Source organism: Phocoena sinus, chromosome 4 (assembly GCF_008692025.1).
Source record: "Phocoena sinus isolate mPhoSin1 chromosome 4, mPhoSin1.pri, whole genome shotgun sequence".
NCBI classification, from domain to species: domain Eukaryota; kingdom Metazoa; phylum Chordata; class Mammalia; order Artiodactyla; family Phocoenidae; genus Phocoena; species Phocoena sinus.
The window spans coordinates 141,222,088-141,235,028 of NC_045766.1; the positions used below are offsets into that span (position 1 = coordinate 141,222,088).

General features: G+C 44.6%; 1 protein-coding gene and 1 pseudogene across 1 annotated transcript in view; one reads left to right on the plus strand and one right to left on the minus strand.

The window, feature by feature from the left end:
* DSCAM (DS cell adhesion molecule) overlaps positions 1-12,941 on the minus strand; it is a gene marked incomplete at its 5' end in the record, with an annotated part of 749,720 nt that overhangs the window by 649,361 nt on the left and 87,418 nt on the right. The window lies entirely within an intron of this gene.
* Positions 8,824-11,318, plus strand: LOC116753128 (annotated as a pseudogene).

Consider the following 12,941-nt stretch of genomic DNA (forward strand, 5'->3'; position numbering starts at 1 on the left):
AATGATACAAATGAACTTATTTACAGAACAGAAATAGACTCACAGACATAGAAAAAAAACTTATAACTACCAAAGGGGATAGCAGGGAGATAAATTAGGAATCTGGAAATTAACAGATACACACTACTATTTATGAAATGTCAATAGATAATCAACAAGGACCTACTATATAGCACAGGGATCTATATTCAACATCTTGTCATAACCTACATGCTTAGGTATCGACAGGGTTGACTTTTTCTGGAGGTCCCTCTCCTGTGTTTGCAGGTGGCCTCCTTCTCCCTGTGTCCTCATGGGGTCTTCCTTCTGTGTGTGCCTGAGTCCTAATCTCTTCTTTTTATAAGGACACAAATTATATTGGATTAGGGCCCAGTCTAATGACATCATTTTAGCTTAATTATTTCTTTAAAGACTCCAAATCCAGTCACACTCTGAGATACTGGGGGGTTAGAACTTCTATGTAAGAACTTGGGTGGGTGGGTGGGGGCACAATTGAGTCTGAAATGAGGAGGACAAAGTGTAGTTTTTATTTCCCACAGTCACTGTGTCACTTCAAATTTGTAGGTTACAGTTTTCTCCATCAGAGCAAATCTCCTAAACCTGGCAGGCAGTTTAGTCATGGTTGTTTTTTTCACTTTAGTCTACAGTCTTCAGACATGATTTTCAACAGGCCCGTTGTCACAGGTGGAATCTCTCCTCAGGAAAGAGATGCAGGTGAGCCTTCTTCCTGCCAACATTTCAACCAAGAGCCACAGCAAACCTTTATAAGCAAACTTTTACCAGCCCCCTATCCCGAGGACTATGGGAACAACGGGATGTGAGCAGAGGGAAGCCCTGTAGCCAACAACCTTTTAAAGCGACTGCTTGAAAGGCCTACAGTTACGCCCTGTGAAGTCTTCGTAAGGAGGGAAAAACAGATTCAGAAGAAGGTCTTCTTCCGTATTTGAGGTGTGAAGTTTCAAGTATTCACAGTTAGCTTTGAGCCACGCCAGCTCAAGTACAACAGGGCTCTCTGCAGCCTCCTTGCAAAGCTAAAGTGAGCAGAGGGGGTGGATGATTTGGTCAGAAACCTCAAACCCTCTGTTTAGTCCCCATCAAACTAAGGGCAGTCCAGGTAAGGCGGTCAGGAAACTCTCCACAGCATTTGCTGTCCACAGCCATCTCCTAACCACATATAGTCCCATATATGACAGTCACGACAAGCTCCTCTTTAAATTTAAGACTACCATGGAGCATCAAGCCTTATTTACATCTGAGTGCAAACTACTTTAATCACAGAATCTTCTGCATTAGCCGAGTGTTGCTGTGTGTTTCAAGAACCGACAATGTCAGTTTGGACAAAGTAGATGAAAGGGAGGTTTGGGATACATCTGGATGGAGTTTTTGACCCAAGCAAGGGAGGCTGGGGATCATAGATTTCTGGGTGGTAGGAACACTGGGAATGAGAGGAGGGCTCAGAAAACCAGGAAGGGCAGCCAGCAAGGAGGGAGTCCTTTGAAATTGTGTCCAGAGGCTCTGAGATAGGTGGTATGGTCCTGAAAAATGTCTCTTGTAACTTACAAAGTCCTGGTCAAAATCTCAGAAGTTGAGAATGATGCTAAAGCTTAACAAATTTCAAATCGCTGTCATTTCCCGAGTCTCAGTCAGCGTGCAGCGTCTCCATTCAAGTCGAGTCAAGATATTTTAGCTGGGCTTCCCTGGTGGCGCAGTGGTTGAGCGTCCGCCTGCCGATGCAGGGGACGCGGCTTCGTGCCCCGGACCGGGAAGATCCCACATGCCGCGGAGCGGCTGGACCCGTGAGCCCTGGCCACTGAGCCTGTGCGTCCGGAGCCTGTGCTCCGCAACGGGAGAGGCCACAACAGTGAGAGGTCCGCGTACAGCAAAAAAAGAAAAAAAAAAAAAAAAAAGATATTTTAGCTAAGCAGCGACGTGTGCTGTGCAAGGAGGACAGAGGCTGTTCCCCTTATACAGAGTAAGTGGGGGCTAGGATAATCTCCCCGGGCCCTCTCACGGCAGTCACCAAGGTCGGGACAGGAGCCGTGATCAGAAATGGAGAAAAAAGCTGAGCACAGAATAGTGAAAATGTCTCTAGTCTCTGGAGGGTGTGACTTTGTGACATACTGAAAACAGGAAACATGACTCAAGCAAAATTCACCTCCCTGGTTTTCTAGTTTGTCAGCTAAAAAACCGAAGGTTAAACATGCCTACCTTGGCAGGCTGTTGGATAGAAGGAATAAAATGAGATATCTCAACTGTGTGGAGTGGGTGCTCAATATCTTTTGTGTGTACACAAACACACACACGCACACACACGTACACACACACATACTCTTCTAGAATGGTGCCCCAACTGTTCACCCCAGCACACGTTGAACGGACTTACCTACTGTACTCCGGAGCAGTGGTTCTCCAAGTACGGCCCCTACAGCAGCAGCAGGAGCCTGAGGTGGGAGCTTGTTAGAAATGGATATCTCAGCCCCCAAGGGAATCAGAAAACCTGCATTCTAACAAGCCCTCCAGGTGATTCTAATGGACAAGTTTGAGAACCACTACTCTAGACCAACGGTTAGCTGCTTGGCTGCACAGTAAAGTCACCTGGGATGTTTGTAAAAACAGTGGTAATACCACGGCCCCACCCACGCCAACTAAATCAGAACTTTGTAAACAGAGTCCAGGCCCAGAACTTTCTTTTTAAAGATCTTTCTCAGGTGATTCTAACGTGCAGACAATACTGAGAGACTACGCTTCTGGGTACCACAGCTGCGGAGTTCCTTGGTGGTTCTCAGATTGAACACCCACCTTTTCATTCCTTTGTTTCCCCAAATACAAGGGCCTCTTCTATGCCAAGCACTGTGGTGGGTAGTGGGGATACAAGACAGACGTGGACCACACATTTCTGGAGTGTAGAGTCTGGTGGGCATCACAGAGCCCACCACTTACAGCCACACTAGTTGTGCACTGCATAACTCCAAGTGGGTGTCCTTCACATCTTTATATACAACGAGTAAAGCCACACAGAGTATCCGAGGCTGAAGCCCAAGGTAATCTTGGCCCCTAAAGATGCAGAGTATATAAATTCCAAGTAGCTTTAGCCTCTACTCTTGGCACTGCCAATGGCTTCCCAGGGAGTCCCAGCAGGATCCAGGCCAGTGAGTTGATTTTCTTATCACTCTGTTATGTATAATCACTACATTTTTTAATTGATGAGGGACATGACATGGAATATGACTTTGCTGAGCATGGTGGTTTTATTTTTTAATGAACTGGTACCATTATATAGTGTTTTCACTTTGAACTTACTTTATTCATAATGGCCCCCAAAAGACATGCAGGTCTTAACCCCTGGAACCAGTCAACGTTTTCTTACATGGTGACAAGAACTTTGCAGATGTGATTAAAGATCTTGAGATGGTGAGATTTTCCTGGATTATCTGTTTGGCCATAAATGCAGTCACAAGTGTTTTTACGAGAGAGCGACAAAGGGAGATTTGATACAGGAGAGGAAAACAATGAGACCAGTGAAAAAGGATGCTACCCTGTGGGCTTCAAAGGTGGAAGAAGGCGCTAGGAGCCCAGGAATGCAGGTCTAGAGAAAGTGAAGGCAAGGGGATGGACACTCTCCTACAGCCTCTGGGGGGAACACCTCTCGACACACTGATTTTGGCCTAGTGACCCTGATTTCAGACCTCTGACCTCCAAGCTATAGGAGAATAAAGGTGTGTTGTTTTAAGTCACCAAGGTCATAATTATTTGATGCAGCAGCAATATGAAGCTGATATACTTATGCCCAAATAAAGAAAATCCAGAACAAGAGTAGTCGGTTTGGGAGAGAGGTTAAGGACACCTGAAATTTAACGGGCCAGGCTCTGCGCTGGTTACTTTACGCGGATTAGGTCTCAACCTCACAACAATCATGGGAGAAAGGGGATCTCATCATCACCATCACCATCCTTTCAGTTTTAAAGACGAAAGTAACTTACAGGAAAGGTTAAATAATGTCCTCCAAATCACCCACCTGGTAAGTAGCAGAGTTTGAACCCATGTCTGCTTGACTCATAAGTACAATTTCCAAAAGGCACCTTCCACTCAACAAATTAACTGAATATCACTGTAGAAGGCTTTTGTATTGAGTTTAAAATTCTGCTCTGATTGGAGCATAACGGGTTACTGATTAATGACCTCTATGGCCTGAAAGCAGAGTGTCTGAAGCAACCACTTTTGAAGAGCTTTTTTTTATAGTAACCTGCAAAGAGCAGCCCATCCCACAAGTGAATGTGGTGGGCGGTCCCACAGACACTGTTCACACAGCCATAACATAAATGCCATTAATAATTCCCCATTCAATACAGTCTTGCCCCAAAGAAATTGTTTCTGCATCATCAACTCCTGGCAGCAACTTTGCTATATCTGAGCTGCCACTTCTCACAAATAATGGCCTTTTATCCCACTTGAAACTTGTCACCTGGAACAAATAAGGTCTTTACAAGTCCCAGAAAATGAGAGAATTCTCTCCACAAAGTATATTATTTTTTACTCATTCCCTACCCTGACATAATAAGAGGGGTTAACCTACCGGAGAGGTTGAATTCACATCACCAAAAAAATGCAGTGAGGATTTGCTCATATCAGAAGGGAAAAATCTGGTTTGTATAAAAAAGTAAAATCTGACATGCAGAAAAATTATTCTAAAAACTAACAAACAAGTAAATTTTATTTATTTATTATAAATAAAGTTTGATAAAATTTACTTTATAATCTATAATTACATCAGTAAAATGATTTCATGCCACAGAGACTTACTCAGATATCACATTTCTATGTGGTAAGAAAGTCTTAGGATCTCTCACAAGTCCTGGGTCTGAGGAACTTTCCCTAAATCCCTCAAAATGTGTCTTTGTGGTATAAAGAGATCAACATTCCCTAAACTGATCAATAGTTTAAAAGAAATTGCAATAAAAAATAACAATAATGATGACGCCTTATACTCAGCGATTCCCCTATACCAGAGGACGTTTGAGGGCCTCACAGCCAGTAACTCTTTACTCCTCTCATTGTGAGGAAGTATCTTTGTCATCCCGGTTTTGCAGATGAGGAAACTGAGACACAAAGTGGGTACGAGGTATAGCCAGAATTCTATGCTAAGCATATTAGGGCCAGAGTCTTCTTAAGCACAGTGTTTTAATGTCTCATCAAAATTCTAAAAGGCTTTTCAGAGAAACTCGAATATCTTACTTCATAACTTACACAAAAGTCTAAATAGCCAAGAACAGCAAGGACTCACTCTACCCGATAACAAGACTAGTTATAAACCACGGTAATTGAACCAGTGGTCTGTTGGTGCGGGGATGGACCAGTGGGTCTCTGGAGCCAACGAGAGGCCAGAAGAGACCTGCACTACACAGGAGGGAAGAAAGGAAAAGAAGAGACACTCAGGAAATAACGCTGGGACTATTTGTTACCATATGGAGGTAAACAAAATTTAATCCCTATCTCTCACTGTACAAAAATCAACTCAAGGTAAATTAAGGACTTAATGAAATGCAAGTCAATACAAACTATTCTGGAAAAAAAAAGTAGGAAATGTGTAGTAGGAACACAATTTTTAAGACAAGAACACCAATCAAAAATTGGAAAATTAATCTGAGAGTACCTATTCATCAAGAAAAGCAGCAAAAAGGTGAAATATAAAGCACAAATGGGAAGAAACTTACAGCATCTGCAACCATATTACTAACAAAGAATTAGTATAAAGAATATATAATAAACTACAAAGAGAGAGAGAGGAAGAAGATAAACAATCCAATAACAAATGGGCTAAAGGCATTAGTAGGCATTTCACAGAATTAAATGTTTCTTTTTCAAATCACTGAATTCCATTTCTCTACTAGATCATTCCTAACAGCGTACGGCTGAGAGGTTATCACACCCATCTTACCCTCTCATCTCAAATCCTTCCTTAGCTCCACTTTCCCCCTCAGCCTTCTACTCTCACCTCCTAAGCAGGTGATTTTCCCCACCGCGCCACCAAAACAGCTCTTATAGACGTCACCATGGCCCACATGTCACCCCAGCATGACATGAATATTCGACGCTACTGATTATGCCCGGTCGCCCTCTGATCAGAAACCCCTTGAGGCTCCTACTCAGATTCCTTTGAGGATTCCCTCTTGTTTCCTGAATGTTGAAGTGTCTCTGCACTCAGTCTGGGACCTTTTCCCTATTTATACTCACTCCCTTGATGACCACCCATCCTGAAGTTTTTTAATGGTATCTCTAGGCTGGCATCTCCTAATGTCTCGTTCTAGCCCAGACCTCTCATCTGAACTCCAAACGTCTATGCCCAACTGCATCCTCCCATCGGCACTAGGATGTTGGGTTTGCTTCGCAGAGCGGACACGCCCCTAAGTGAGCCCTGGTCCTTCCCTTCCTGCCCTCCAACCTCTCCTCTCTCCAGCTTGCCCATCACCACAAGCAGTACCTGAAAGCAATCGTCCTTTCTCTGTCACCGCAAATCCCATTCATCAGAAAAACCTAACGCTCAGCCGAAACGCGACCCCCTTTCACCGCATCCGTTATCATCTCTCCTTAGCAGGACTGCAATGCCTGTTTGGTCTGCGAGCTCCACGCGATGGACAGAGAAATCTGGTCAGAACTCTGGTCACAGAATGTCACTCTGCTCCGACACCTCCCACTCTCTCTCTGTCCTCATCTCCTCCATCGGCACCCTCTTGGCCACCCTGCTTTCTCCCCACAGAGGCCTCCTTAAGGTACTCGAAACACACCTGACTCAACATTGCTGCGGGGCTTTGGAACTTCCTGTTTGCTCTGCCTGGGAAGTTCTTCCCCTGACATCTCCCTCACCATCCCCAGGTTTTCACACAAATATCCCCTCCTCAGCCCCCCATCTGAAACTCCACATCTCCCCTAAAATTACTCTTCACTGCTTCAGTTTTCCCCTGACACCAATTACCATCTAACCAGCTACACCGTCTATTTATCCTGTTCATGCACAAGAATGAAGCTACCTTAGGACACTGGGTTGCCTGTTTTGTTTGCTCTCTAGCTCCAGACCTAGAATCAATGGGCACAGCAATTGCACAGATAATTATTTGTTGGATGGAAGAACGAACTACACACACCATCACGGATACATCTCAAAGCAATAATGTTGAGAAGAAAGCCAGTCCCAGAAGAACACCTCCCTTGTGATTCTAATTACATAAAGTTCAAGAGTATGCACATCTTAGCAAGATATTACTTAGGGCTACGAACACATGTTGACACAACTACAAAGAAAAGCAAGGATTAACTAACACCAAATTCAGGAGTGAGGTTCCCTCTGGGGGAGGGGGTGTGATTGGAGAGGAGCACACGGGAATTTTCAAGGACACCCTTCGGTTTCTTAACTTCGGCAAGGGTTCTACACACCCATTTTGTTAGTGTAAAAAACTTGTAGGGCTTCCCTGGTGGCACAGTGGTTGAGAATCTGCCTGCCGATGCAGGGGACACAGGTTCGAGCCCTGGTCTGGGAAGATCCCACATGCCGCGGAGCAACTGGGCCCGTGAGCCACAATTACTGAGCCTGCGCGTCCGGAGCCTGTGCTCCGCAACAAGAGAGGCAGCGATAGTGAGAGGACCATGCACCGCAATGAAGAGTGGCCCCTGCTCGCCGCAACTGGAGAAAGCCCTCGCACAGAAACAAAGACCCAACACAGCCATAAATAAATAAATTAATTAATTTAAAAATTCACGACATATGTTAATATTAAAAAAAATTGTAAAAAGACAAGAAAAATCATTTAGAGCACAGCAGACCACATCACCTCTTTGGAATCCAATATTCATAATACGGGATTTCAAATACGGTCCCACCACTGATACAGTGCTCTATTCTGCTTTCTTGGCCGTATACAAACTCACTGCACAGCAAAATCAGTTTACTTATTCTTGCCCCACAGCCCAACTGGACGGCAAAACTCACCCCAAGAGACTGAGCTGTAACAGCCAAGGCAAGAAGCAGGTGACGGTCGTCTCTGATTTTGTATCCGCCAACAGCGCTTTGTACATGGCAATGATGAAAAGAGACATCTTCTGATGCATTACACAAACCACGGAATTTGACTTAGTAGCGTGGGGGTTTGTATCAAGAGAGGAGAATGAATTCCCAAAGGAGCGGGTGCTTCCTTTCTGCTGCGCCCCTCCTTTTCTCAAAAGCCAGTTCAGCTCTCCCTCCTGCCTGAGAGCAGCTGCCCTCACCGCCCACATACACGTGGGTCCTCACGGGCTCCCACAGCTGAAAAGGGCGTCATGAGGCAGAGACTCCGCCAAATGCTCTTCCTCAGGAAAATTACCTTTGGCTCCATTGACATCTGACACTTTGGCATGAACACCGAGAAGATTTGAGACAATATGTGAGAAAACGAGCAGTTATCTTTAAAACATTGTTATAGCACTGGACAAGAATGCAAATGTTCAACGGTAGCCCTGTGAATAAACCTCAAGGAAATAAACAAATTAGATGATAGACAGATGGATAGACAGCTAGACAGATAGACAGGTAGGTAGGTAGTAGATAGATGGATAGGTAAGCAAATAAGTAAATGGAGGAAGGAATGAGTTTGTTGTCCCCAGCAAATATTATATACTAGACACTCAATAAACATCTGTTGGGCTTCCCTGGTGGCGCAGTGATTGAGCGTCCGCCTGCCGATGCAGGGGACACGGGTTCGTGTCCCGGTCCAGGAGGATCCCACATGCTTCCGTACCGCAAAAAAAAATAAAATAAAATAAAAATAAACATCTGTTGACTGAATGAATGAGGTAATGGATGTCAAACAACGGGATAAACTATGGTCCAAAGTATCTAACACCTCATCAGTAGACACAATCTACCTGAGTAGACACAATCAGCCCTTCGGCCTCCACTGTGTGCGAAGCTCAGGTAAACGTGCATTTTGCTTCCTTCTCCTGGACACCAGGCCTTTAGGAAGCCAGCCTGTCCATGTTCCTGCTACATGGCAGGTGCTTGATGAACAAACTGTTTTACTTAATCTCTTATATATTTGGGGAGAGTATCTACAAGGATCCATCCAATTTCATGTATCAGGAGGTTTCCCTTGACCTCTCAGATACCAAAAAATGACCTTCTCCAGGGAAAGTCTGGTTGTACCAGGTGAGTCCAGTGTGGTGACACTAAGACCTCTCTATCTCTGGGTGACAAAGAGCCTTGGAGGGGTCAAAACCTTCCACAGCTTATCTATAGTCCTTTGTTCTCCAGAACCGTGCCATCCCATATGACAGCCAACAGCTGCATGTAACTATTAAATTCAAATCCATGAAAGTTAAATAAAATTAGTAATTCCACTCCTTAGTCACTCTAACCACATTTCAAGTGCTTTTGGGAGTCACATCTGCCTAGTGGCTACGAGCCGCTAAATGGCCTAATGTTCTAGAACGTTTCCATCATCACAGAAAGTTGCTTTTAGACAGGGCTGGGCTGGCATGTGATCCGATGTTACAGTATCACCTTTGACTGTACCTCAAAGGATACTGAATATAAACCAGCTAGAAATCCTGAAAACTACAGAAAGAGCTACAATGATTTAATAAGGATTATGGAACTTAAAAAGACATGAATCATAGTTGAGGAAGCAAAAATATAAATGAAGTAGCATTTCATGGGGGAAGGGAATGAGTAAATCCTCTACTTAAAGATGAAGCAACACATTATACAAAGTATAAACGGATACAAGTGACGCTCTTTAGATCTATATAATGCTGAATTGAAAGCAAATGCATTGGTCAAGATATAAACGAATCCATTTACAAACTAATTGGATTGTTAGGTGCACATCACGATCGGTAGCCTGAGGTAGCACTTCCAGCTAATGGTGGTAATTGTTTTTAGATAACCTCAAGGTGAGTACAGTCACTCAGTGCTCTATTTAACTCCCTTTTCTAGTGGAGAAATTATGCTATAGGTCAGCCTAATGGGAACACACACCTGATATGCATACAAAGGGCAACTGAAGAGTCAAGAAGTAAAATGTTTAAAAAACAATGCTTCGTAGAATTAATTAAGACGGACAAGAACCTGCACTACCACTGCAGCAGAGCCAAAAGCCCGCACCCTTCACATGCACGGTTCTGCACTTGCGAGCTTTGTGACCCGGAATTTGCCACTAAGCCTCGCTGCATTTTCAAATTTCCATCTGCCAAGTGAAAGGGGTTGTGCGACTGTTTGGCACTTCTTTTCGTTCCTGGGGACAGTGAATCAATGACCACGGCAGTGACAGAGATGGGAAGGAAGAGTGGCCGAGTCTTTCTCATCATCAAGCCAGCTCCTCCCATGCCGGGCCCAGATGGAGGCACCGACATCTTCCCAGTCACCTTCCCCAGACACCTTGGACCCAGGCTCCATCGTTCTGCTGACCCTGCCACTATCCTGTCCTCCCTGTTGCAACACCACGTACAACACACACACACACACACACACACACACACACACACACACACACACACACACCATGCACACATTAGCAGACAGGTGAGTTCAACAGCAAACCAAGAGGGCTGATGGGATGGAAGCGAGGGGAGGCGCAATCTCTGTCGTGAGCGTTAGTCGCTGCCTTCGCCACTAACGTTCTGGTATGAGTCACTAAAACCACGGTGAAATCTTGCTTGGCCATTGGATGTGCTTCTCGCTGTTTACCAAATTCCAGGTTAAAAGGACTGACATTTCGCGTATTCTCCAGAGATGAAGACGTCAAAAGAAAATGGGTATTAGCAAGAAAAGACCTGATGTGAATTCAGCAGGCATTTGGGAGCCTAAAAAAGGAGATGTGTTGTGTTCAAGGCACTTTAAGAAGACAGATTTTGACAGAAGCGCTCCAAATATTAAACTGAAACCTGGAGTCATACCTTCTAATTCCCCATCTCACTTATAGGGGAAGAGAGAAAGCTTCACTGTAGGAAAAACTTCACCCTCAAGCCCTTCCAGTCACAAACCACAGTCACCACCTTGTTGGTGCTTCCTCGTGTATGGAGGAATTCCAGTCCCAGGTCATTTTTGAGCATAGCTACAGTGTAATGGACAGTCCAAAGAAACTTAAGCATAAATTAGATCAAATGATCAGCGAGCTAGAGGATACCAAGAAAAGTCTGCGGAATGTTTTAGACGGGGAAAAACGTTTCCAAAAATCAGAGGGAAGACAATCAGGGAATTAAAGGATGAATGTCTCATCTGCCAAGAAACAGCAAACAGACTGGAAGTTTTCTGTTGGGAGTGATGTCAGGAGAGTATGAACTATATTTCATGAAATAATTTCACGTTATGTTCTACCTAAAATTGATATTGGTACAGCTTTTCAGAAAATGATCACCATCATTAAATAATATCCGTCAGGGCTTCCCTGGTGGCGCAGTGGTTGAGAGTCCGCCTGCCGATGCAGGGGACACGGGTTCGTGCCCCGGTCTGGGTAGATCCCACATGCCGCGGAGCGGCTGGGCCCGTGAGCCATGGCCGCTGAGCCTGCGCGTCCGGAGCCTGTGCTCCGCAACGGGAGAGGCCACAACAGAGAGAGGCCCGCGTACCTCAAAACAAAACAAAACAAAACATATAGCATTTATTTAGCGGTTGCCACATGCTAAGTACGGTACTAAACACTTTCATATTTTAACTCACATAATCCTTACCACCCACATCCCTAGGAAGGAGGTATTTTTATCCCCATTTTATACACAAGGAAATTAAGGCACAGAAAGGTCGGTCAAAGGTCATACAGTTTGTATGTCTTGGAGCCAGAATTGCAACCCAGGCCATGTAGCTTGCAAGCCTGTGCTATTAATTTCTAGAATATTCTACAGCTCTGTGAAGAAAGTGGCAATATATACATATTTTACTATACTGCACATACAAGAGATCATGTCAATCAAAATCTATGGTTGATTACCCACAAAAAATGATTGCAGTAAATTTTCCCACCCCTCTGTACTTGGCCTTTGTAATGTGGCTGCAGCTCCTCGCATGAAGAAGTGTCTTCTTCTCAAGTCCTTGAATCTGGGCTTGACCGTGTGACTTGCTTTAACCAATGGAATATTTACAAACATGATGCAAGCAAAGGCCTGAAAACTACCTGTGCACTGGAACTTGCTGGAGACATGGGATGACCACCACGTGGGCAAGCTAGGCTAGCCCCCTGGGAGCTAAGAAACACAAGTAGAGGCCCAGCCAACCCAGCCATCCCAACAGAAGCCCTTTAAATGGGTGGTTTGAGAATGATCTGCAATGTTCTCTTCCCTTGCCTTCTAACGCCTGGTCTTTTCGTTGATTTGTTCACCAAGGCATGGCTGAACCCTCCCTATATGCCTGACATTGTTTTGTGTGCAGGACTCTGTACGTATGGTGTAATGAGAAGAAATGTGTCTCCCAAAAAGGTATGTTCAAGGTCTAATCCCCAGTACCTATGAATGTGAACTTATTTGGGAACAGACATAACCAACGTTCCAGAGATGCAGAGACGGACACACCAGGAGAATATCATGGGATGACAGGGGCAGAGAATGGAGTGATGCAGCCATAAACCGAGGGTTGCTGGCAGCCACCAGGAGCTGGGATTGAGGGTTGGAACAGACCCCCCTCAGAGCGTCCAGAAGGAACTAACCCTGCCAACACCTCAATTTCCTACTTCTGGCCACCAGAACGCTGGAACTATCAATATCTTGTTTTAAGGCACTTTGTCATAGCAGCCTAGGAAATTAATATGTATATATATTCTGGGAAACATAGAAAAAGAACCCGGAGAAGAAAGAAAGATCACAAAATAAGAAACTGAAACTGAGATACAGATTGGAGGAGGTGCAGTAACTTCTGGCATAAAAGTGAATGAATCCCTTTGCTAACACCTATCCTTCTCCGGGGCCCACTGTGGCTCTGCAGTCAG